This window comes from Oncorhynchus nerka, linkage group LG20 (genome assembly GCF_034236695.1).
Source record: "Oncorhynchus nerka isolate Pitt River linkage group LG20, Oner_Uvic_2.0, whole genome shotgun sequence".
NCBI classification, from domain to species: Eukaryota; Metazoa; Chordata; class Actinopteri; order Salmoniformes; family Salmonidae; genus Oncorhynchus; species Oncorhynchus nerka.
Genome location: NC_088415.1, coordinates 55,800,941 through 55,826,416, shown reverse-complemented (window position 1 = coordinate 55,826,416; position 25,476 = coordinate 55,800,941). Strand labels below are relative to the sequence as shown.

The window sequence follows — 25,476 nt, the reverse complement described above, 5'->3', positions numbered from 1 at the left end:
TAATCCTTATTTAGCTCCCCCCCATCCCATTCATGCACATACATACAAAACACTATGATAAGTTTAGTCACAGTGGACATATGCAGCGTCTGAACTGGCCCCCTATTCCTTTATAGTGCACTACTTTTGACCAGGGCCCACAAGGATCTGGTCAAAAAAAAGTGCACTATGTAGGGAATAGGGGGCCATTTGGAATTCAGACAGTACATACTATTGAAAGAGGAGAAGAAGCTCAGAGCAAGTTGTTGTAAAACCAAATTCCTGTGTGCAAGTTGGGTTTTCTATTGAGCATTGCAATGTTGACGACTGACTGGTCCAATAGCATGCGGAGTCAGAGGGGGGAAAAAACAAGGCATTTTACGCCAAACTGAAACATATTTTTGACACCCCCAATGATGACTTCAATGCCTCTTGTATCTGTAACTCTGTGTGTGATCTATGTCCACTGTAGGCTGTGTCACCAGTGTATCCCTTTTGGGCTGCCAACGGCTCTGTATGTGTGTGTGGGGTGCATGCATGTGTGTCTGGTTTCAGGCGATCCACCTGCATGTGACCCGGAGTCCCAAGACTGCTCAAAGCACAACATTCAACTCAATTAGCAGCATGCATAATTGATGTCTGTCTGGAAGAGTATTTGTATTTACACTGGAATTAAAAGCCTCCGGTGTCAGCTATCGTATCTGAGGGGACAGCGGGCGGGAAGGGTGCACTGATTCCACACCTTTATCAAACCATTGCTATATCGAGAATAAAGTGCTCTTCAGCAACCATTGCTGCATTAGAAGTGTTATTGTAAATCTTATTTTTAACACTTGAAAAGGGCAGAGGCCCGGACACAGTATGAGCCTAATCACCTTTGACGAAGTTTCAATGAAACACTCATGTATACTGCGATTGAGATAGGGGGAGATGGGCTCTGATGATACTGGCTAACTCTACTTATACTGTCTGACTTGCTGTTCCTTGATCAAAGACACTATTCATAGGTGAAAACAGACTGCGTCCTAAAAGGAACCCTATTCCCTATACAGTGTACTACTTTTGACCAGAACCCATCTCCCCCTAACTCTACTTATACTGTCTGACTTGCTGTTCCTTGATCAAAGACACTATTCATAGGTGAAAACAGACTGCGTCCTAAAAGGAACCCTATTCCCTATACAGTGTACTACTTTTGACCAGAACCCATCTCCCCCTAACTTTACTTATACTGTCTGCCTTGCTGTTCCTTGATCAAAGACACTATTCATAGGTGAAAACAGACTGCGTCCTAAAAGGAACCCTATTCCCTATACAGTGTACTACTTTTGACCAGAACCCATCTCCCCCTAACTTTACTTATACTGTCTGCCTTGCTGTTCCTTGATCAAAGACACTATTCATAGGTGAAAACAGACTGTGTCCTAAAAGGAACCCTATTCCCTATACAGTGTACTACTTTTGACCAGAGCCCATATGGTTTGCTTGGACGTTCCGACTCTTATGTTGTTAGATACTGTAGGACCAACGGGACATTTAAACTGTGATGTAATATTATCATTATATTGTCTATTGTTGTATATTATGATTTGTTATATTGTATATATTAATAGTGTGTTATATCGTAGCATTGTAATGATGTATTGATGATTGTTTTCTGCCCAGGGACAACAGATGAAAATTAGCGATCTAGCTAAATCTGGTGCAATGGCATGTTGTACATGGTCCCTGACAAAGAAATAAATAAATATGTACATTTTGAATGTCACCACACTGGCAATCATAGCGATCTCTTTAGTTTAAGTCTAGATCATGGGACGGTAGGAAAGAAGAACAGTGGAAGGCGTGGAGAGCGAGGAAGGAGGAGGGTAGGAGAGAAAGGTAGATGGGATGGGGGTATAAGCTCGATTCTGACAGACTGCTGTCCCTCAATCTGTCCAGACTTCGTCAAGGGGACTAACAGACAAACTGCTCTTCTCTGCTCATCTGGAGAAGCATCAGCCTACATTTCTGCAACACTGGCCACAGAGGTAACTATAGCACCACTCTTATATCACATTTCCTCCTCTGCTTGTGTTAGTTCATTGTTTAACCACTCCAAAAAATAAGAAGTTCACCCAAGGGAAAAATAAAGTTATTCGATTCTATTCTGTTCCTGAAATTGGAGGAATCGTATAGGTTGTTGAGTAAAAACATCCGCAGTTCAGCTGTGTGCTGTGATGGCCGATTCTGCTTTCATGCTGCAATTGTTTGTTGGTTCTTATAACTGTACTGTATATCTATTTGCTAAGAAGTTGTAACAAAACTACAAATTACATGAAATTGTCTGCTTTCCTTTCTAAATGTGAGCATTTTTACAAACAAACGAATGACATTTTAAGAGACGGTATGTTTTATTTGTCCCATGATTAAATGCACGTTTCAGTCTAGGTTGGTGGAATGGTATTTTTGGAGGCCATCAACAATGATGATGCAATCATATTACTTCAGTGTGAAGAGGAATCAGCTGCTTAGGATGACATTGGATTGCTATTGTAACATCTTAACATAAATATTTGACATTTATAGAAACAAATCTTTATACATTTGAAGTTTTCTAATATGATTATTGACTGCATTTCTGCTGTGACTGTTACTGTCATTTGTCATCCACTTCATAAAGAAAGATGAAAGAAAGTGATTTATATACCTTATTTCAATACCTTACTGTGGTAATGAAGATAATCAAACAACTTTACAGATGTTCTTGAAAATATGGCTTCACCGTGGTAGTGATGATGATTATGGCGACGAAGATAAAGATGACGATGATGATTTTTTACAGATGCAGTGTAACTGTCACGCCTCTATAGGATCCCTTCCCTCACCATATTGGAGCAGAAGTAAGGGTCCCACTTTATATTGTGTCCCTAAAACATGAGTAAGTAATGACATAATTTAGGCACTGGGCAGGTACAGTGTGTGCGCACATTTTACAATGCATTTGCTACCATTGCAAATTGAGGTTTGCGTGGTCTACGTAGGTGTCTGTGTCTATGCATTTCTCTCTGCAAGCAAATCTCAATCGTATTTCCTTGATTTGCTTGCATCCTCTCTCCTCTCGTCCTTCTCAAAACTAATTGGAGACGAAGGTCCGAAGGAAAGGACCTCTGACCTTCTACTACAATACGGTTGAGAAGTAGGTGAGGAGAGAGGATGCGAGGAATGGAAGAAAACCAAACTGATAAAGAGCCTGTGTGTTTAATCTAACGATTCCTCCTGTCTCTTCCTGTTAGCAGTGTTATTCCCTGATTGGGCATACAAGCCTGCATGGTCACCTGGTTCCAGACAGGTGCAGCTGTGGCACTTCCTGTTGGAACTCCTTGGGCGGGGTGAGGGCGGGGCGATCGGATGGGGAGGGGAGTGGGGGGAGTTTGTCATCAGAGACCCTGAGAGGCTGGCGAGGCTGTGGGGAGAAAGGAAAGGCAAACCCCACATGAACTATGACAAGCTGAGCAGAGCACTGAGGTGAGGTGACATAACACACTCAAATGGTGATGATGATGATGTTTTACAGATGTAACTGTAATTCCACAAACACACAAGTCATGCATGCACGCACACACACACACACACACGCTAAACTCACATACAGTAGCCTCGTTCAACCATCCTGATCTCGACCTTAGTGAAGTCAGGATGGTGGATCAGGCTACATATCACAGGAGGTTGGTGGCACCTTAGTTGGTGAGGAAGGGCTCGTGGTAATGGCTGGAGCGGCATCAGTGGAATGGTATCAAACACAAACACATGGTTTGATGCCGTTCCATTGGCTCCATTCCAGACATTATTATGAGCCGTCCTCCCTTCAGCAGCCTCCACTGCTACACATACAGTGTCAATACTACTGTTGCTCCTTCTTTGTTACCAACAGGTACTACTATAATAAGAGGATTCTTCATAAGACCAAAGGGAAGAGATTCACCTACAAGTTTAACTTCAGTAAACTGATCCTGGTTAACTACCCAGGGTACCCACCTTGCCACCAGGTCATTATATCCCCCGTTTATCTCAAGGTGTGCGTCCCAAAAGGCACCCGGTTCCCTATAAAGAGCTATGGTCTAAAGTAGTGCACTATACAGGGAATAGGGTTCCATTTGGGACACAGATAATTACACATATCCTACCATCTCACAACCATACCAACCTCACTGCATGTAAGGATGTAATGTTATGAACACACCTTCTCTTTTTGACCATCTCCATACCATCCCTGTCCCTCCCAGCTGGTACAGAGTGCCCCTCTTCCGTTCCCCCTCCCTGAGGGTGGGGTGACTGGGGCCCCACTGTGTGGAGGAGGGAGAGGGGCCATGATGGACAGAGGTAAGAACCCAACCCTCCCTCCCATAAAACCTCATGATAACACACTCCACCATATTGATGATTGATCATATCATTCCGCTTCAATTGATTTGATGTTACTCAGTGCTCATTTTGGCCTCCAAGATTTCAGGGGCTGTATGTATCAACCTTCTCAGATTAGGAGTGCTGTTTTGCCTTTCAGATTACAATGAATAAGATTATATGGACAAGAGAGAACTGATCCTAGATCAGCACTCCTACTCTGAGATGCATAATACATATAGCCCCTTGTCCTCAAGATATTTGTGCCATCTTTTGATGTAAATCAATGTGTATGTGGCTGACTGACTGTGTGTGGTGTCTGTCTGTCTTTCTTTTGATTGACAGCCCTCCAGTGCGTCACACACCCTCTCCTGCTTCCGTACTGCCTCCAGAAGCCAATCCCGTTCCCTCAGTCCCACTATCTTCAGGGACACTTACCTTTCCTCTCTGTGCCCCCTCCTCCTGGGAGCTCTAACCCGAGTGAACTCTCAACAGTCCTTCCACCTCCCATCACTGCTGCTTTACACCTCCACCCCAACGGCTGGCCAACCAAGGTGGGCTCAGAGTGGGGTTTGAACAATGTGAACAGAACCACCACCCTTCGTGTGGGACTGGGAGCGAAAGAGAGTGGGATCAAAACAGGAGAGAGAAATGTGGGAAATGTTGATGGAGAGTAGAGTCAGAGGAGGTGAAATGCAGGAGAGAATTTCCTCTTGACATTATAATAGGTCTTTGTCTGTAGTTTTTTGCTGAAAAGGCTGATATTGAAGTTACAATTTTATAATAGTATTGTTCCTATTGAGGTCGTTTTATAATATGTTTGTGTAACAAAGCACTTCATGTATAGAGCAGATAAATAGCAACTGTATGATATGTATGATGAATTGTATGAACAGTGAACTTTCTACAATCTTCAACAGAGATGTAGTTTATGTATTATCAAATATTTCACTTGTCAAATTGTTGTCCTGTGCTTTATGAATATAAAAAAATAAAACTATTTGGTCTACCTAAAGACTAATAAAGCATCCCCATAAATCACCAGTATCGTGCTGTAGCTACACGACTCCACTCCAGCTGGAGACAGTATCACAGCTGCTAATGGCTCAAAAAACATTTCCCCGGGAGAATCGTCTGAAGTCACCGAACATTTCGATCGCATTTCTGCACAGGTAATGTCCGTGTGGTGTTGGTTTAATTTCAGTGTTAAGCAAGGAATTTGCATTTAAATACAATTGACCACAACGGAAAATTAAATAACATGCAGCGAAGCATAGCGTAAGTAACTTTAACGTTTTAGTACAGCCAGTGTCTTCGACATTATCCAAGTAACTTCAAGCGCACTTGAATCTTGTGCTAATTAATGCACAGGTCAATGTGACGAAGCCTTTTACAAAAATGGGACCAACAACACAGGTGAACTCAGGTTAACAAACTAAAACTCATATCTCAAGGAGGAACGACCAATCAACAAGACATTTTCAGAGCTTATACAATAAACGATATCGGCCTACTCGCAGTAAACATGATCGCTTCAACAATTCCGCATGCAAACTGTTCCAAAGAATCTGAGCTGTTTAACGCGTTAGCTACCTAGTGATATGCGTTTGAGTCACGTAGATGGAACCTTGCTTACCTTATCACTTAGGCATTTTATTTTTATTTTAGCTTGCTCCTCCACAAAACTCATTCCAGACGTCAGTGAACTTGGAGGTGATACCCTAATTGTATATGATTGGACAAGATAACGCCACCTGAAATGGACGAAGCGTCAAACCGTTCTGGTCCCACTGATTTGTGGGAGCTCCCCGATAGAGAAATGATCACAAACTATTTATCAGACATTAAACATACCTTATTCACAACCTATTAAGGAAGATATTTATGCACATATTTCAATTCAGTTGATCAAAAAAGCATTTTTCATAAAGTGAGCACCATTATCAAACAGTAGAATTCTCGCACAGCGTCCAGGTTTTGTCACTAGACCTAACACCCTAATACTGACTCAAAATTCAAGTTGACACCTACCTAAATAGACATCTAGCTATGACTCTGTATACCTTTGCCTTGTTGACAGTCCATATTTATGTTTCTGACTTCTCTTCCATTTTCTATAGCTCTTTCTTCCAGTCCCAAACTGGCAAAGGAAAGCAAAGTTTGATGGACCAGTGAAGGAGAAACTAGAGTAAGTGTTTTAAAGCTAAAATCCTTAGTTTCTACATACATTTTTGGACTTATACATTTAATGATGTACAGAACCAGTACACATGAGATTCTTCAAAGTAGCTACCCTTTGCCTTGATGACAGCTTTGCACACTCTTTGCATTCTCTCAACAAACTTCATAAGGAATGCGTTTCCAAAAGTCTTGAAGGAGTTCCCACATTTGCTGGTGTTGGCTGCTTTTCCTTCACTCTGCAGTCCAACTCATCCCAAACCATCTCAGTTAGGTTGAGGTCGTTTGATTGGGGAGAGGTCATCTGATGCAGAACGCAATCACTCTCATTGGTCAAATAGCCCTTACACAGCCTGGAGGTGTGTTTTTGGTTCATTTTCCTGTTGAAAAACAAATGATTGTCCCACTAAGCTTAAACCAGATGGGATGGGGTATTGCTGCAGAATGTTGCGGCAGCCATGCTAGTATAGTGTGCCTTGAATTCTAAATAAATCACAGAAAGTGTCACCAGCAAAGCACTCCCACACCATCACTCCTCCTCCTCCATGCTTCACGGTGGGAATCACACGAAGAGATTATCCTACTCTGCGTCTCAAAGACACGGCGGCTGGAACCAATAGTCTCACATTTGGACTCATCAGACCAAAGGACAGATTTCCACCGGTCTAATGTCCATTGCTTGTGTTTCTTGACCCAAGCAAGTCTCTTCTTATTATTGGTATCCTTTAGTAGTGGTTTCTTTGCAGCAATTCAACCACGAAGGCCTGATTCACACAGACTCCTTTGAACAATTGATGTTGAGATGTGTCTGTTGAACTCTGAAGCATTTATTTGGGCTGCAATTTCAGAGGTCAAGTGACCTTATCCTCTGCAGTAGAGGTAACTCTGGGTCTTCCTTTCCTGTAGCAGTCCTCATGAGAGCCAGTTTAATCATAGACCTGGATGTTTTTTGCAACTGAAGAAACTTAAGGTTGTTGACATTTTCCACATTGACTGACCTTCATGTCTTAAGGTAATGATGGACTGTCGTTTCTCTTTGCTTATTTGAGCTGTTCTTGCCATAATATGGACTTGGTCTTTTACCAAATAGGGTTATCTTATACCATCCCTACCTTGTCACAACTGATTGGCTCAAACGCATTAAGGAAAGCATTTTTTAAATTTAATTTAAAAATATATATATTTCACCTTTATTTAACCAGGTAGGCTAGTTGAGAACAAGTTCTCATTTGCAACTGCGACCTGGCCAAGATAAAGCAAAGCAGTGAGACACATACAACAGTCACTTATTGAAGAAACATACAATCAATAATACAGTAGAAAAATCTATATACAGCATGTGCAAATGAGGTAGGATAAGAGAGGTAAGGCAATAAATAGGCCATGGTGGCAAAGTAATTACAATATAGCAATTAAACACTGGAATGGTAGGATGTGCAGAAATCAAATCAAATGTATTTATATAGTCCTTCGTACATCAGCTGATATCTCAAAGTGCTGTACAGAAACCCAGCCTAAAACCCCAAACAGCAAGCAATGCAGGTGTAGAAGCACGGTGGCTAGGAAAAACTCCCTAGAAAGGCCAAAACCTAGGAAGAAACCTAGAGAGGAACCAGGCTATGTGGGGTGGCCAGTCCTCTTCTGGCTGTGCCGGGTGGAGATTATAACAGAACATGGCCAAGATGTTCAAATGTTCATAAATGACCAGCATGGTCGAATAATAATAAGGCAGAACAGTTGAAAATGGAGCAGCAGCACAGTCAGGTGGAAGTTGAAACTGGAGCAGCAGCATGGCCAGGTGGACTGGGGACAGCAAGGAGTCATCATGTCAGGTAGTCCTGGGGCATGGTCCTAGGGCTCAGGTCAGTTGAAACTGGAACAGCAGCATGGCCAGGTGGACTGGGGACAGCAAGGAGTCATCATGTCAGGTAGTCCTGGGGCATGGTCCTAGGGCTCAGGTCCTCCGAGAGAGAGAAAGAAAGAGAGAAGGAGAGAATTAGAGAACGCACACTTAGATTCACACAGGACACCGAATAGGACAGGAGAAGTACTCCAGATATAACAAACTGACTCCAGCCCCCCGACACATAAACTACTGCAGCATAAATACTGGAGGCTGAGACAGGAGGGGTCAGGAGACACTGTGGCCCCATCCGAGGACACCCCCGGACAGGGCCAAACAGGAAGGATATAACCCCACCCACTTTGCCAAAGCACAGCCCCCACACCACTAGAGCTGAGCTGTTCTTGCCATAATATGGCAAGAAGATGAATGTGCAAGTTGAGATACTGGGGTGCAAAGGAGCAAGATGAATAAATACAGTATGTGGATGAGGTAGATTGGATGAGCTATTTACAGAGATGTGTGAGCTGCTCTGACAGCTGGTGCTTAAAGCTAGAGAGGGAGTCTCCAGTTTCAGAGATTTTTGCAGTTCGTTCCAGTCATTGGCAGCAGAGAACTGGAAGGAGAGGCGGCCAAAGGAAGAATTGGCTTTGGGGGTGACCAGTGAGATATACCTGCTGGAGCTCGTGCGACGGGTGGGTGCTACTATGGTGACCAGTGAGCTGAGATAAGGCAGGGCTTTACCATTTAGAGACTTGTAGATGACCTGGAGCCAGTGGGTTTGGCAATGAGTATGAAGCGAGGGCCAGCCAACGAGAGAATACAGGTCGCAGTGGTGGGTAGTATATGGGGCTTTGGTGACAAAACGGATGGCACTGTGATAGACTGCATCCAGTTTGCTGAGTAGAGTATTGGAAGCTATTTTATAAATTACATCGCAGAAGTCTAGGATCGGTAGGATGCTCAGTTTTATGATGTTTGGCAGCATGAGTGAAGGATGTTTTGTTGCGAAATAGGAAGCCGATTCTAGATTTAATTTTGTATTGGAGATGTTTAATGTGAGTCTGGAAGGAGAGTTTACAGTCTAATCAGACACCTAGAATATGTGGACAACTACAAATACCTAAGTCAGAACCATCCAGAGTAGTGATGCTGGATGGGTGGGCGGGCAGCGATCGGTTGAAGAGCATACATTCAGTTTTACTTGCATTTAAGAGCAGTTGGAGGCCACAGAAGGAGAGTTGCATGGCATTGAAGCTCATCTTGGAGGTTAGTTGACACAGTGTCCAACAAAGGGCCAGAGGTATACAGAATGGTGTCGTCTGCGTAGAGGTGGCTCAAAGAATCACCAGCAGCGAGAGCGACATTGATATATACAGAGAAGAGTCGGCCTGAGAATTGAACCCTGTGGCACCCCCATAGAGACTGCCAGAGGTCCGGACAACAGGCCCTCCGATTTGACATACTGAACTCTATCGGAGAAGTAGTTGGTGAACCAAGCGATCATTTGAGAAACCAAGGCTGTTGAGTCTGCCAATAAGAATGTTGTGATTGGCAGAGTCGAAATCCTTAGCCAGGTCGATGAATAAGGTTGCACAGTAATGTCTCTTATCGATGGCGGTTATGATATCGTTTAGGACCTTAAACGTGGCTGAGGTGCACCCATGACCACCTCTGAAACCAGATTGCATAGCGGAGAAGGTATGTTCAGATTCAAAATGGTCGGTAATCTGTTTGTTAACTTGGCTTTCAAAGACCTTAGAAAGGCAGGGTAGAATAGATATAGGTCTGTAGCAGTTTGGGTCAAGAGTGTCCCTCCCTTTGAAGAGGTGGATGACTACGGCAGCTTTCCAATCTATGGGAATCTCAGACGGTATGAATGAGAGGTTAAACAGGCTAGTAATAGGGGTTGCAATTTCGGCAGATAATTTCAGAAAGAGGGTCCAGATTGTCTAGCCCGGCTGATTTGTAGGGGTCCAGATTTTGCAGCTCTTTCAGAATATCAGCTTTCTGGATTTGGGTGAAGGAGAAGTGGGGAGGCTTGGGCGAGTTGCTGTGGGGAGCGCAGGACTGTTGACCGGGGTAGGGGTAGCCAGGTGGAAAGCATGGCCAGACGTAGAAAAATGCTAATTGAAATGATCAATTATTGTGGATTTATCGGTGGTGACATTGTTTCCTAGCCTTAGTGCAGTGGGCAGTTGGGAGGTGCTCTTATTCTCTATGGACTTTACAGTGTCCCAGAACACTTGAGTTTGTACTACAGGATGCAAATTTCTGCTTGAAAACGCTAGCCTTAGCTTTCCTAACTGCCTGTGTATATTGGTACCTAAACTTCCCTGAAAAGTTGCATATCACGGGGGCTATTCGATGGTAATGATGTGATGGTCAAGGGCAGACAGGTCTGGAGTGAACCAAGGGCTATATATATTCCTAGTTATACATTTTTTGAATGGAGCATGCTTATTTAAGATGGTGAGGAAGGCACTTTTAAAGAATAACCAGGCATCCTCTACTGACGGAATGAGGTCAATGTCATTCCAGGATACCCTGGCCAGGTCGTTTAGAAAGGCCTGTTCGCTGAAGTGTTTTAGGGAAAAGAAAAATATATAAAAATATATTTACATGGGACGAGACAAGACAAAGACGTCTGACTGCTACGCCATCTTGGAATGGTATTTCCACAAATGAACTGTTAATTTAAATGCATTCCAGATGACTACATCAGGAAGCTGGTTGAGAGAATGGCAAGAGTGTGCAAAGCTGTCAAGGCAATCTGTGGCTACTTTGAAGAATCTCAAATATATTTTGATTTGTTTAACACTTTATTTTTTAAACTACATGATTGTGTTTTCATAGTTTGTCTATGCTATTCTACAACGTAGAAAATAATAAAGAAAAAGGGAAAAACCCTGGAATTAGGTGTGTCAACTTTTGACTGGTACTGTTGATTCTTTAAGAATATAACTTGGAAATGCCTCAAGCTTAAACTGTACCCCATCTGCGTCTCAAATGGCACATATTGCAGTACTTTTGACCAGACTTCTATGCGTCCTGGTCAAAAGCAGTGCACTACAAAAAGGAATTGGGACCTAGCCACTTGGGGCCTAGCCGTTGCTTGGATGACAAAGCAATTAGCTGTGATGAAAGCAAAGGATGATATGATAATTTGTTGCAGTGTCGGTCTACAGAAAGAGACACAGAGAGAACAAAGGATTTCACATGGATAACTCCTAAATCCCCATTTTGGGGATTTGATACAAAAGGTCCACTTGTGAGGTGGGAATAGTCCGTGGACACTTAAGGGACGGGTATGACGAGTGTGTTTCATTTGGTGACCTCCGAGAGGACAGGAAACACACGACTAGATCTTTGAATATGTACATTTATCAATTATGGTGTTTGCATCCAATTCTTGTATAAAATTAATGAGTAAAGATAAAACTATTTGTGAAATGTAAGGTGATAAACCTTTTAAAGGAAGGAGAATTGTATTCCTTTCAAGTTCAACCAAGTCATTGGCTCTCACACCCCCCCCCCCCCCCCCCCACCCGGGATGTGAAGACCGACAACTAGAGGTCGGCCGATTTAATCGGAATGGCTGATTAATTAGGGACGATTTCAAGTTTTCATAACAATCGGTAATCTGCATTTTTGGACACAGATTATGGCCGATTACATTGCACTCCACAGGAGACTGCGTGGCAGGCTGACTACCTGTTATGTGAGTGCAGCAAGGAACCAAGGTGCTAGCTAGCATTAAACTTATCTTATAAAAAAACAATCAATGATGATATTACTAGTTTATCTAGCTTGTCCTGGGTTGCAAATAATCAATGCGGTGCCTGTTAATTTATCATTGAATCACAGCCTACTTCGCCAATGTGTACCTCACCATAAACATCCATGTCTTTCTTAAAATCAATACACAAGTATATATTTTTAAACCTGCATATTTAGTTTATTGCCCGCTAACATGAATTTCTTTTAACTGGGGAAATTGTGTCACTTCTCTTGCGTTCTGTGCAACAGTCAGTGTATATGCAGCAGTTTGGGCCGCCTGGCTTGTTTCAAACTGTGTGAAGACCATTTCTTCCTAACAAAGACAATAAACTTCGCCAAACGGGGGATGATTTAACAGAAGCGCATTTGCGAAAAAAGCACGATCGTTGCACGAATATACCTAACCATAAACATCAATGCCTTTCTTAAAATCAATACACAGAAGTATATATTTTTAAACCTGCATATTTAGTTAATAGAAATTAATGTTAGCAGGAAATATTAACTAGGGAAATTGTCACTTCTCTTGCCTTCATTGCGCTCAGAGTCAGGGTATATGCAACAGTTTGGGCCGCCTGGCTTGTTGCAAACTAATTTGCCAGAATTTTACATAATTATGACGTAACATTGAAGGTTGTGCAATGTAACAGCAATATATAGACTTATAAATGCCACCCGTTGGTTCTGTATTTCACTGAAAGAATGAATGTTTTTTTTTTTTAAATGATAGTTTCCGTATTTGACCATATTAATGACCTAAGGCTCGTATTTGCGTGTTATTATATTATAATTAAGTCTGATTTGATAGAGCAGTCTGACTGAGCGGTGGTAGGCAGCAGCAGGCTCGTAAGCATTCATTCAAACAGCACTTTCCTGCATTTGTCAGCAGCTCTTCACTGTGCTTCAAACGTTGCGATATTTATGACTTCAAGCCTATCAACTCCCGAAATTAGGCTGGCAATACTAAAGTACCTATTAGAACATCCAATAGTCAAAGGTATATGAAATACAAATGGTATAGAGAGAAATAGTCCTATAATAACTACAACCTAAACATTACCTGGGAATGTTGAAGACTCATGTTAAAAGGAACCACCAGCTTTCATATGTTTTCATGTTCTGAGCAAGGAACTTAAACATGAGCTTTTTTACATAGCATATTTTGCACTTTTACTTCTCCAACACTTTGTTTGTGCATTATTTAAACCAAATTGAGCATGTTTCATTATTTATTTGAGACTAAATTCATTTTATTGATGTTTAAAATAAGTGTTCATTCAGTATTGTTGTAATTGTCATTAATACAAATATATATAAAAAATTTAAAAAACTAATTAAAAATCGGCATCGGCTTTTTTTTGGTCCTCCAATAATTGGTATAGGCATTGAAAAATCATAAATCGGTCGACCTCTACCGACAACTGCCGAAACATCTATTCTATGAGAACATTTCGTAATGGTACTCTGAAGTATCCATTTTAACCACGTAAGACTTGATCTTCAGGGAGGCAGAGCGAGAGAGACTCGTATGAACTCTGACAGACGGACGATTCCACAACAACACACTGATCGTGAATATATATTGATTGCAGTTATTCCCGAATGAGTGAGCAGTCATGTGCAAAGGATTAGCATTTCAATTAATATAATGATCAACTGTAGTGATTCCTTTTGTTGGTCTTTCCCGCTGTTCAGTCCACACCCACTTCCCTTTGTCCACCAAGCAGTCATATTGGCTTAGCCCACTAAGGAACCTCCCCAATCATTTCCTTGTAACCATATCTGTTTGTTTATGCATTTCTGTGATTATTTAGTTAGTAAATAAACTATTAAGATAATTGGTGTATGGATGATTCATAGTAAAGGCTGGGTTCGTGCATATAACCTACAATTTCCGACATTTGGAATGAGACTAACATGAGGTAAAGAATAATTAATTAGACTAATGGATCAGATATTAAGTCATCTGAAGAATTATATTAGGAAAATTATGACTTTAATCATAAGATTTCCTTGGTGCCCAGACTTCCTAGTTAATTACATTTACATGATTAGTTTAATCGCGTAATAATAATAATTACAGAGAAGTGAAAGTAAGAAATTAAAAGTCTTCACTTTTAATGATGCCAAAGACACGACACTTGCTAGACCTGTCAAAAGTTCTCTCAAAGTGCCGAATGGAGTCCACAACCAGCCTGATTCGCAAGTCAAAAAGTTCAGTAAACGCAGTCGTCAGATCCTGGACAGTGATGAGGCTCCAGTCGGGAAAGAACAGGCAGTCAAACAGGAACAAGAGGACAGAGCTGTCCTACCCAGGAAGGACAAGGTAGCTACTACATTTCCCACCACATTTCCTTCTCTATGTAAACCCTCTCTAATAAGGAGATTATTTGCACACCCTGCACTGGGCCTGTATTTACAAAGCGCCTCATAGTAGGATCAGGTCCCCCCTGGCCATGTAATCTTATTCATTAGAATCTAAAAGGCAAAACGGGTTCTAGATCAGCACTCCTACTTTAAGACCCTGGTCTATGCAATTAAAGACGAGGCAAAGTATGTGTGCACGCACGTGTGTGTGTGTGTAGATCTGAGTAAGAACTTTTTTCTTTCCCCCACAGGATGAAGTATTCAAGGCACTCCCCACCCCCTTGTACCCTGCTGCTGCCCCCGTCACTCCTGCTACACCGGTGACCCCAGCTGCCACCCCTGAAACTGCCATGTCCACCTCCAGTAATACTCAAGCGCCGGACCGGTCAGTCTCTAAACAAGTCCATCAGCCTCTAATAACACGCTGTTAACTGTCCATGTTATCTAGTGCAGCTTGCATTTTCAAAGGTGTTTGAAAAATGAAAAAAATAAACTCACATCTGGTCTTACTCGTTGCAGGTGCGTGGGAATTATTACAAAAAGTAAAGAGAAGCTTGCACACAAGTTGTTTGAAAAAGGAATTAGGCTGCATAATTGCACACATGCTCAGTAATAATGTATCTCTATTTTTCTGTGTCATCTCTGTAGCAAGGAAGCTGTTCCCAAAGAGAGAGCTGGACAGCAGGAGTGGCAGTGAGGAGGAGGTGAAGGAAGAACAAGGACCTCAGAAAAAAAGAGCACGGGTTGACAAAACACAGGACAGCACAGGTAAGGTTTATTTTCCTCCATTACAAATGTGTTGCTTCCTACCCCTTGTATTGCATCACTCTCTCTCTCTGTCGAGAATGAAGAGGAAGCGATGGAGGTGGGGAAAAAGTGTGGGTATGCCTAAGGTAGAGCCGGGGAAAAAAACAGAGCAGAAAGAGACAGGTGAAGAGAAGACTAAAGACGAAGAGAAGGAGAAAGAAATGTGAAAGAGACCATGACCGAGAAGGGGGAGGATGATGGAAAGAAGTTGGAGGGAAAAGGGAAAAAGCCGTAAAACTCAAAAGATGGCAGTAAAGGATGACAAAGACAAGCAGAAAAGTCCTAAAAATGAAAAGGCAGTAAAGGAGCCGAAAGAAACTGAGGACAAAGTGTCAAAGCCCTCAAGCCAAGAAAGCCCCTATCAGCAATTTCTTTGAGATTTTTCCCCACACACTTACTTCCTCCCTAGCACTGAAACATCCTATATGAATGAGTTTGCTCTCTGCAGTTTGTTTAGAAGAAACAAGTGTGTCAAATGGCATCCTATTCCCTATATAGTGCACTACTTTTGACCAGAGCTGTATAGGCCCTAAACCATTTTAGTGCATTATATAGGGTGCCATTTGGGCCTTAACCTAACTTTGCTATGGGAAGTTTAGAAGAAATCTGTAGTGGTGTAAGAGGCTTATAAGCTGCAGAGATGGCAGTGGAACAAGTAAATGGAACATGCTTTGTACTTCTCTGTTATCTGGCTCCCAGGAAAGCAGCTGTGAAGATGGAGAAACCAGAGGAGAAAAGCGTGAAAGACAAATAGGAGTAAAAGCGTGAAAGACAAATAGGAGTAAAAGCGTGAAAGACAAATAGGAGTAAAAGCGTGGAAGACAATAAAAAAGTGTGGAAGACAAAAAGGAGAAGAGCGAGGGAGAAGGAAAGCTGAGCACAGAGAAGGGGAAAAGGTGGCTAGTATCACTGAGGACATTAAAGACAAGAAAGGGTAAGAGGGAGACAACTGCCAATAATGCATATATTTACTTTACACCAGTGGTCACCAACCGATCTCCAAGCCATTCCTTTTTTTATTATCGTTTTGTACTTTTTACCCGTTTTTCCTCCCCAATTTTGTGATATCCAAGTGGTAGTTAGTCTTGTCCCATCGCTGCGACAGTCGAGAGCCATGCGTCCTCCGAAAAACCACCCTGCCAAGCCGCATTTCTTCATGACACACTGCTCCCTTAACCCGGAAACCAGCTGCACCACTGTGTCTGAGGAAACACCGTTCAGCTGGGCTACACCATTTTGTGATGCAAAACATGGGCTGGGCTACATGATGCATGCGACTGATTTGAAAAAGTTGCACACAGAAAAAGGCATGTGCTGTGCATCATTCACAAGTGATAATACTCTCACCATTCAGACTATTCTCAATTTAATCTTGGCTTTAAATGTGTGTGAAATTTGTTTCGATTTCAAATGGGACATGTATCATGCACCTGTCAGAGCAGGGGCAGTGTAAAAACGAAAGACGTCATCAGTATGCACTTGAATAGTAAAGGACGCTTTTCCCACTGTTCATTTTCATGCCAGCCAGGCAGGCTACTCTAGTTTTTAAAAATGCTTAATCTATGGAAAGTTGAGAAATAAATATAATAGTCCTAGCCTATAGAAAGCTAAAGGGTCCTCTATTAAAAAGAGGCCAGCAAATCTGTTTTCTCATGCAATTGCCTTGCCTATAGAAATGTTGTGCAACAAACACTTTATTCCATGCATCAACCAGTTATGAGGAGCTGGCTCTCGCTGCCAAACAGGTGATCCTATTCCACTCAAACTCAGAATACCAGGGCACTCATAAAGTGTAATTTCATTTGTATTGATGTCGGAGGGATTTAGAAGGACAATAGAGTGCTGAGTACCGGCCATTAGCGACTGGCTGTTAGCAAGTTTGGTAGGCTACTAACGACCATCAGAGACATCAGAGCACAGTTTTGGAGAAGCCTAGATACCGTGACTCAAAATGGTCATGTGGAATTTCACTGCGGTCATGTGACTCCTGACTACAGTTGTGGTGGTAATACAGTTAAGTGGTAGTACAGAGGAGAAAAATCCCAAGGAAATCAAGTTAGTGGCAGCTGTACAAATAACTAATCCAAAGGACTTTGACTTTTCAAACAAATCAAATTTTATTTGTCACATGCGCCGAATACAAAAACATGCAGTTTTGAGAAGATATCTCCCCCCAAAATAAGAGATAAGAATAACAAATCATTAAAGAGCAGCAGTAAATAACAATAGCGGGGCTATATACTGGGGGTACCGGTACAGAGTCAATGTGCGGGGGCACCGGTGTCGAGGTAATATGTACATGTAGGTAGAGTTAAAGTGACTATGCATAGATAAGAGTAGCAGCAGCGTTCCAGATGGGGTGGGGGAGGGCAATGAAAATAGTCTGGGTAGCCATTTCATTAACTGTTCAGGAGTCTTATGGCTTGAGGGTAGAAGCTATTTAGGAGGCTCTGGGACCTAGACTTGGCACTCTGGTACCGCTTGCCGAGCGAGAGAGAACAGTCTATGACTAGGGTGGCTGGAGTCTTTGACCATTATTCTGACACTGACTGGTATAGAGGTCCCGGATGGCAGAAAGCTTGGCCCCAGTGATGTACTGGGCCGTACGCACTACCCTCTGTAGTTACTTGCAGTCGGAGACCGAGAAGTTGCCATATCAGGCAGTGATGCAACCCATCAGGATGCTCTCGATGGTGCAGCTGTAAAACTTTGAGGATCTGAGGACCCATGCCAAATATTTTCAGTCTCCTGAGGGGGTGGGGGGAGGAATAGGTTTTGTTGTGCCCTCTTCACGACTGACTGGTGTGCTTTGACCATGTTAGTTTGTTGGTGATGTAGACGCCAAGGAACTTGAAGCTCTTAACATGCTCCACTACAGCCCTGTCGATGAGAATGGGGCGTGCTCGGTCCTCCTTTTCTTGTAGTCCACAATCATCTCCTTTGTCTTGATCACGTTGAGGGAGAGGTTGTTGTCCATGCACCACATGGTCAGATCTCTGACCACCTCCCAATAAAGCTGTCTCATCATTGTCGGTGATGAGGCCTACCACTGTTGTTATCAGCTAACTTAATGATGGTGTTAGAGTCGTGCAGTCATGAGTGAACAGGGAATACAGGAGGGGACTAAGCACACACCAGAGGGGGCCCCAGTGTTGAGGATCAGTGTGGCGGTTGTGTTGTTACCTACCCAGTTGCAGAGGGAGGTGTTTAGTCCCAGGGTCCTTAACTTAGTGATGAGCTTTTAGGGCACTATGGTGTTGAACGCTGAGCTGTAGTCAATGAATAGCATTCTCACATAGGTGTTCCTTTTGTCCAGGTGTGAAAGGGCAGTGTGGAGTGCAATAGAGATTGCATCATCTGTGGATCTGTTGGTGCGGTATGCAAATTGGAGTGGGTCTAGGGTTTCTGGGAAAATAGTGTTGACGTAAGCCATGACCAGCCTTTCAAAGCATTGCATGGCTACAGAAGTGAGTGCTACGGGTCGGTAGTCATTTAGGCAGGTTACCTTGGTGTTCATGGGCACAGGGACTATGGTGGTCTCTTTGAAAAATGTTGGTATTACAGACTGTCAGGGATAGGTTGAAAATGCCAGTGAAGACACTTGCCAGTTGGTCAGCGCATGCTCAGTGTGCACATCCTGGTAATCCGTCTGGCCCTGCGGCCTTGTGAATGTTGACCTGTTTAAAGGTCTTACTCACATCGGCCAAGGAGAGCGGGATCACACAGTTGTCCTGAACAGCTGATGCTCTCATGCATGTTTCAGTGTTACTTTCCTCGAAGCGAGCATAGTAGTTATTTAGCTTGTCTGGTAGGCTCGTGTCACTGGGCCGCTCTCGGCTGTGCTTCCCTTTGTAGTCTGTATTAGTTTGCAGGCCCTGCCACATCCGACAAGCGTCGGAGCTGGTGTAGTACGATTCGATCTTAGTCCTGTATTGACACTTTGCCTATTTGATGGTTCGTCGGAGGGCATAGCAGGATTTCTTATAAGCTTCCGGGTTAGATTCCCACTCCTTGAAAGCGTAGCTCTATCCTTTAGCTCAGTGTGAATGTTTCCTGTAATCCATGGCTTCTGGACAACATCCTCAATGCACTTATTGATAAAGCCAGTGACTGATATGGTGTACTCCTTCCATGCCATCTGAAGAATCCCTGAACATATTCCAGTCTGTGCTAGCAAAACAGTCTTGTAGTTTAGCATCTGCTTCATCTGACCACTTTTATAGACAGAGTATCTGGCGCTTCCTGCTTTTAATTTTTGCTTGTAAGCAGGAATCAAGAGGATAGAATTATGGTCAGATTTGCCAAATGGAGAAGAGCTTTGTATGTGTCTCTGTGTGGAGTAAAGGTGTTCTAGAATTTTCTCCATCTGGTAGCACATTTAACATGCTGATAGAAATTAGGTAAAACTGATGTAAACGTTTCCCTGCATTAAAGTCCCCAGTCACTAGGAGCGCTGCCTCTGGATGAGCGTTTTCCTGTTTGCTTATGGCGGTATGCGTTTCATTGAGTGCGGTTTTAGTGGTGGTATGTTGACTGCTACGAAAAATACAGATAAACTCTAGGTAGATAGTGTGGTCTACAGTCATGAGATAATCTACCTCAGGCGAGCAAAACCTTGAGACTTCCTTAGATATCATGCACCAGCTGTTGTTTACATAAATGCACCGGCCCCCGCCCCGTGTCTTAGCAGAGGCTGCTGTTCTATTCTGCCGATAGTGTATAACCCGCCAGCTGTATGTTCTTAATGTTGTGTCGTTTAGACACGACTCTGTAAAACATAAGATATTACAGTTACTAATGTCCCGTTGGTAGGATAAACGTGCTTTCAGTTCATCCCATTTATTTTCCATCGATTGAGCATTAGCTAGCTGGACGGAAGGCAAAGGCAGATTAGCCACTCGTCGCCTGATCCTCACAAGGGATCATGATCTCTTTCCGCAAAATCAGTTTCCTTTTCCAGTGAATCACAGGGACCTGGGCCTGGTCTAGTGTCTATATCCCTCCCGTCTGACTCATTGAAGAATAACTCTTTGTACAGTTTGAGGTGAGCAATCCCAGTTCCAATGTCCAGAAGCTCCTGTGGTCATAAGAGAAGGTAGCAGCAACAATATGTACAAAACAACTTACGAACGCTAAAAAAAACACAATATGATGCCCTGTCACCTTATTAATTCAGTCGCTTAATTTGATTAACTAGCAAGTTAAATTTAGGGGTCACATTAAAGCGGAATTTAGCGTTAACACAGGAGAAAAATAACGCATAACATTTATTTTTGTAAAAACAAAATGTAAAAATGCTTCTTATTGTAATTTTTGCTTGGCATCAGTCTAATTTCGTGCATCAGTTGCATTTCTCCACTCAAAAAACGCTCGAACTGATGTGTAGTTACTTTTCGCTTGTAAAACGCAAGTGTAACTTAAAGCAAAACATTAGGAAATTGAGCTGGCTACATTCTTTCTATGATAAACATTAGCCATATATGATGATGTCCATGCATTGTTTTTGTAAAAAAAAATACATTTTATATTGTAAACTCGTTTACTTTTGTGGCTGCCAGCCAAATAACGTTAGCAATGCACTTATTTTGCCATCGGATGAAAATGTTGCACAAATGTATTTTCTGTCTAGGATAAAACGCGACCCCTGTCAATACACAGCTGCACTCACCTGCTCCCGCTTTCTCCCCTTGTGCCATACACATGGCTGGCTCAACTGTTCTGGTGAACTACGGTAAACTTCAGAATGTGACAGGTGAAATGAACTCCATCTGCTTTTTTCTCCTACAGTATTGCTCAAGTGACTGCGGGTATTTACTTAAAGTAGCTACAAATATTAAAATGTATTAACTTTAAAGAAATGGTTAAAAGGTATTGATAAATCATCCCGTGGCTTTTCCCAAATACCCGGATATACGGTGCTTACCGTCCATGCCTATAACTTCCATCATCAGCTAAGTAAAATACATGAGCCTAAAGTCGACAAATAAAAATGGTAGAAAATGTCTTGACAAATGCATGTTCTTTCAATCGCGTTCACCTCTACTCCGCCCGTCTGCCTCCCTTTCTATCTATCGGTCTTGACTTGAACTAGTGAAGTGCAACATTGTGTCAAATCAATCAACTGGGTCCCACCCAAAGCTGTGACATTGTATCAACTAGCCTATTCCGGGTCAGCGGTTTCCTGCACGACAGCTGTTTTTGCGGAAGGGAAAAGTGTTCAGGTATTTTATGTTTCCACTTGATATATATATAGGATCATTAGATCGTAATATTTTGCTCTTTCACACAGAGTCTTGGTGATTGTCGAGGCCAGGAGTGTTGGAAAGATTCTTTCAAATACTGTGAGGAACTATTACTGTAATTCACAATGGATGAAAAAATAAGACTTTGTTGACTTACTGTCGGAGGTGAAGAAAAAAAATACTGACAAGCTCAGCTCATTAGTGGTGGTGCGTAAAGGCAATCAGAAATCCGACAATCCCAGCAGCGTTGCCGTTTTTGACAGTCAAACCGGTGCTCCTGGCAGCTACTACCATAACCCGTTCAAAGGCACTTAAATCTTGTCTTGCCCATTCACCCACCGAATGGCACACAATCAATGTCTCAAGGCTTAAAAATAATTTGAACTGTCTCATCCCCTTCATCTATACTGATTTGAAGTGGATGATTTAACAGGTGACGTCAGTAAGGGATCATAGCTTTCAGCTGGATTCACCGAGTCAGTCTGTCATGGAAAGAGCAGGTGTTCCTAATGGTTTGTACACTCTGTATACTTAATAAAATAAAATAAATGGTACTGGGCTACCTTCAGACAAGTCCTGTGAGGCTTGTCCTAGAGCAAAACACCATTCCATTAAGGGGTCATATTAGTGTGTAGGCCAAACCGTACAGGCGTTTTCGTGAGAAGACTGAATATTGGGTTGTCTCATGGTCTGACAAACACTGCTGTAGCTCGGCCAACTTCCACCACAGATGTGAAGACCACTATTGGCGGATGTGGTGGATTGAGATGCATCCCATGCAAAATACCAGATATTTCTAGATTAAACAGACACATTTTGAAGCTGATTTTTTTTATTATTATGCTAATTAGATTTATTTGGTTCCTACCCTGTCACAATAACGCTTCCCTGGCATTTTCATTAATTGTCACGTCAAACTCTATTCAAATTGCCCACTATTATATTCTAACTATAGAATATATTACGCTAATTATATTTCCATGATTCCAACTGATTTCACCCAAATGTTTTGCTCTAAATTGCAAGTCAAATCGCAACATTTGGTTAAAAATAAGGCCTAGATTGTCCCCCCCCCCCCCCAATTTCGTGGTATCCAATTGGTAGTTAGTCTTGTCTCATCACTGCAACTCCCTTACGGACTCGGGAGAGGCGAAGGTCGAGAGCCGTGCATCCTCCGGAACAACCCAAGCCGCACTGCTTCTTGACACTAGGCCTTAACCCGGAAGCCAGCCGCACCAATGTGTCGGAGGAAACAACGTTCACCTGGCGACCGTGTCAGCGTGGACTGTGCCCGGCCTGCCACAGGAGTTGCTAGTGCGCGATGGGACAAGGCAATCCCTGCCGGCCAAACCCTCCCTAACCCTGACGAAGCTGGGCCAATTGTGCTCTGCCCCATGGGTCTCCCGGTATCTCTAGTGGCACAGCTAACACTGCGACGCAATGCCTTAGACCACTGTGCCACTCAGGAGGCCCTATGGCCTAGATTGTTTGTCCATATCGTCCAGCCTACGTGAGTGTGGAAATGAACTCAAATGAGTACAAGAAATGCAGAAATTGATCAAATGTATTTTTGGTTGAATTGAACAGTATAAAACAGTCAGAATGGAGAAAGACCTATTTGAAATCACTTGTATGTGTTGTCACCCAAGGGTCACACACTACTCATGAAGCAAATGTAGAATACCGGCAATTGTTTTTCAAATACCGCGATATGATATTTTGGCCATATCGCCCAGCCCTATATGCATGTTCATTTCTCAGGGTGCTTCCCTAATGGCAACCTATTCCCTATAAAGTGCACTACTTTTTACCTGAATGTTTTCTTCATTGAGTTGAATACTGCACTGTATACTGTATTAATGTCAGTGGTTTCTCCCACCAGAGAGAAGACGGACCAGGCCCAGTACGACCCGTCCAGACCCAACTACCACCCGGTGGACCATGCCTGCTGGGGGTGGGGACGTTCAACCCCCTTGTCACAATTCCACACCCCTCTGTTATATACCTCAACCTGGGTCGTGTTCACTAGGTACTAAAGCAAAGGGGACGAATCGGAGAGGGACTACCTGAACTTGTCCAACAAATGCTTGTTTTAATTTTCAGTCCAAAGAGGGACTACCTGAACTTGTCCAACAAATGCTTTTAATTTTCAGTCCAAACTGTTTTGCTACAGTGTGCATTTATGAATACTAAATATTGAACAACCTGCACAATACTTTGATTTACATAATGTCTCTCAATGGAGGTGTTTTGACTCATTTTCTCTTTCACAGGGTCCCTTATTCAGCTGTTGCACGTACCTTTGAGAAGATTGAGGAAGACTGGCAGATAAGGGGAATTTAATATACCTCTGAAGTTGTGACTGAAGTTTGTTCTTGTGTAATTTTTCCTTATACTTCGTCTTACATACTAATTGCATTCCTTTTTTTGCCAGATTGAGGAGCATTGAAACATTATCAAATCGTCTATGCTCTGATAATCCTCTCTCCAGATAAAATAGTTTTCTTAGCTTTTTCCCTAATGTTTGTGCATGTGGAGCTGGCAGCAACTACATGAGCTATTGGCCCAGTTGCAGGATGCAACCTAACTTATTGAGATGAGTCAGATGGTCTGTGTCCCAAATTGCATCCTATTTCCTACATAGTGCAGTTCTTTTGACCAGAACCCTGGTCAAAAGTAGTGCATTATATAAGGAAGAGGGTGCTTATAAGCTCTGGTCAAAAGTAGTGCCCTATAGGGAGTGATTTGGGACGCAACCAGAGTGTAGATGAGTCCAATGTGTGTGCTGAGTTGAGTTTTCTCTCTTTCTCTTCTTCCTCAGAGGACCTGCTGAGCTGTGTTTACCTGTGTCTCAATCAGTTGGTTCCTGCTTACCTGGGACTGGAGCTGGAAGTGGAAGAAACTGTACTGATGAAAGCTGTTGCCCAAGCAATTGGTAAAGGACATACACTTGTGTGCTTGCACACACATAAACTGTTGCCCAAGTAACTGGTATGACACACGTACTCAAACACATCTTTGTTATTAATTCTCTTTGCTTTCGGGCTTAGAATTCTATCACATCTTACTGTTTTTATTATTCTTGTTGCCAGGGTGACAGTTGGACAAAATCAAGGCGGTGGCTGCAGAGAAGGGCGACACGGGTTTGGTGGGGGAGAGTTCCCGTAGCAACCAGAGAATGTTCCAGCCAGCCAATCTGACGGCAGGGGGCGTGTTCAACAAACTGAAAGACATCAGGAACATGAGTGGGAACTCTGAGTTGTTTGTCTGTCTGATGTTTACATGAACATCCTCAATGTTTTTGATACATTTACTGATTAAAAACCAGTCTTCTGCTGTCTAGGAAATGGAATGATGAGTTGATTTGTAATCAGTCTAGAATTTGATGAAAAGGCATGGATTCCTTTACGCTTTTTGTCAGTTAGATACTAATATCTAGTGTGCATCTCAAATGGCATCCCTATATAGTGCACTACTTTTGACTTGGGCCCTGGTCAAAAGTAGTGCACTATATACTGAATTCGAAATTGATTCATATTTTTTGCTCACCCGTCAACACACAATACCCCATAATGACAAAGTGAAAATGTTTTTATAAATGTTTGCAAATGTATTGAAAATTAAATATAGATATATCATTTACATAATTATTCACACTCCTTTGCTATGGCACTCCCAATTGAGCTCAGGTGCATCCAATTTCCTTTGATCATCCTTGATGTCACTACAACTTGATTGGAGTCATCCTGTGTCCAATTCAGCTGTTTGGACATGAATTTGAAAGACAAACACCTGTCTATATAAGGTCCCACAGTTGACCGTGTATGTCAGAGCAGAAACTATACCATGCTGTCCAAGAAACTGTCCGTAGATCTCGGAGAGAGTACTGTGATGAGG

General features: G+C 42.6%; 4 long non-coding RNA genes across 7 annotated transcripts; 2 read left to right on the top strand and 2 right to left on the bottom strand.

Annotated features, from left to right (window-relative positions):
* The first annotated feature begins 1,803 nt into the window (after positions 1-1,803).
* Positions 1,804-4,001, top strand: LOC115101554 (uncharacterized). The gene is made up of 4 exons (XR_010460195.1): positions 1,804-2,009; positions 2,804-2,861; positions 3,255-3,486; positions 3,893-4,001. It is a non-coding gene; the product is annotated as an uncharacterized LOC115101554 (long non-coding RNA).
* On the bottom strand, positions 2,376-6,087 carry LOC135563010 (uncharacterized). The gene is made up of 4 exons (XR_010460196.1): positions 5,999-6,087; positions 4,801-4,973; positions 3,297-3,424; positions 2,376-2,888 (listed from the first exon to the last, which is right to left on the bottom strand). It is a non-coding gene; the product is annotated as an uncharacterized LOC135563010 (long non-coding RNA).
* On the top strand, positions 5,448-24,926 carry LOC115102831 (uncharacterized). Of its 4 annotated transcripts, XR_003859497.2 has the most exons (8): positions 5,448-5,534; positions 6,483-6,550; positions 14,782-14,915; positions 15,179-15,298; positions 23,462-23,608; positions 23,853-23,958; positions 24,401-24,514; positions 24,672-24,926. It is a non-coding gene; the product is annotated as an uncharacterized LOC115102831 (long non-coding RNA). The 4 variants fall into 4 exon arrangements; XR_003859498.2 differs by lacking the exons at positions 5,448-5,534; positions 6,483-6,550; positions 14,782-14,915; positions 15,179-15,298 and adding an exon at positions 15,943-16,271; XR_003859499.2 differs by lacking the exons at positions 5,448-5,534; positions 6,483-6,550; positions 14,782-14,915; positions 15,179-15,298 and adding an exon at positions 21,410-21,558 and having other exon boundaries at positions 23,853-23,946.
* LOC135563011 (uncharacterized) lies at positions 7,681-16,655 on the bottom strand. The gene is made up of 2 exons (XR_010460197.1): positions 16,310-16,655; positions 7,681-8,501 (listed from the first exon to the last, which is right to left on the bottom strand). It is a non-coding gene; the product is annotated as an uncharacterized LOC135563011 (long non-coding RNA).
* Positions 24,927-25,476: the final 550 nt, after the last annotated feature.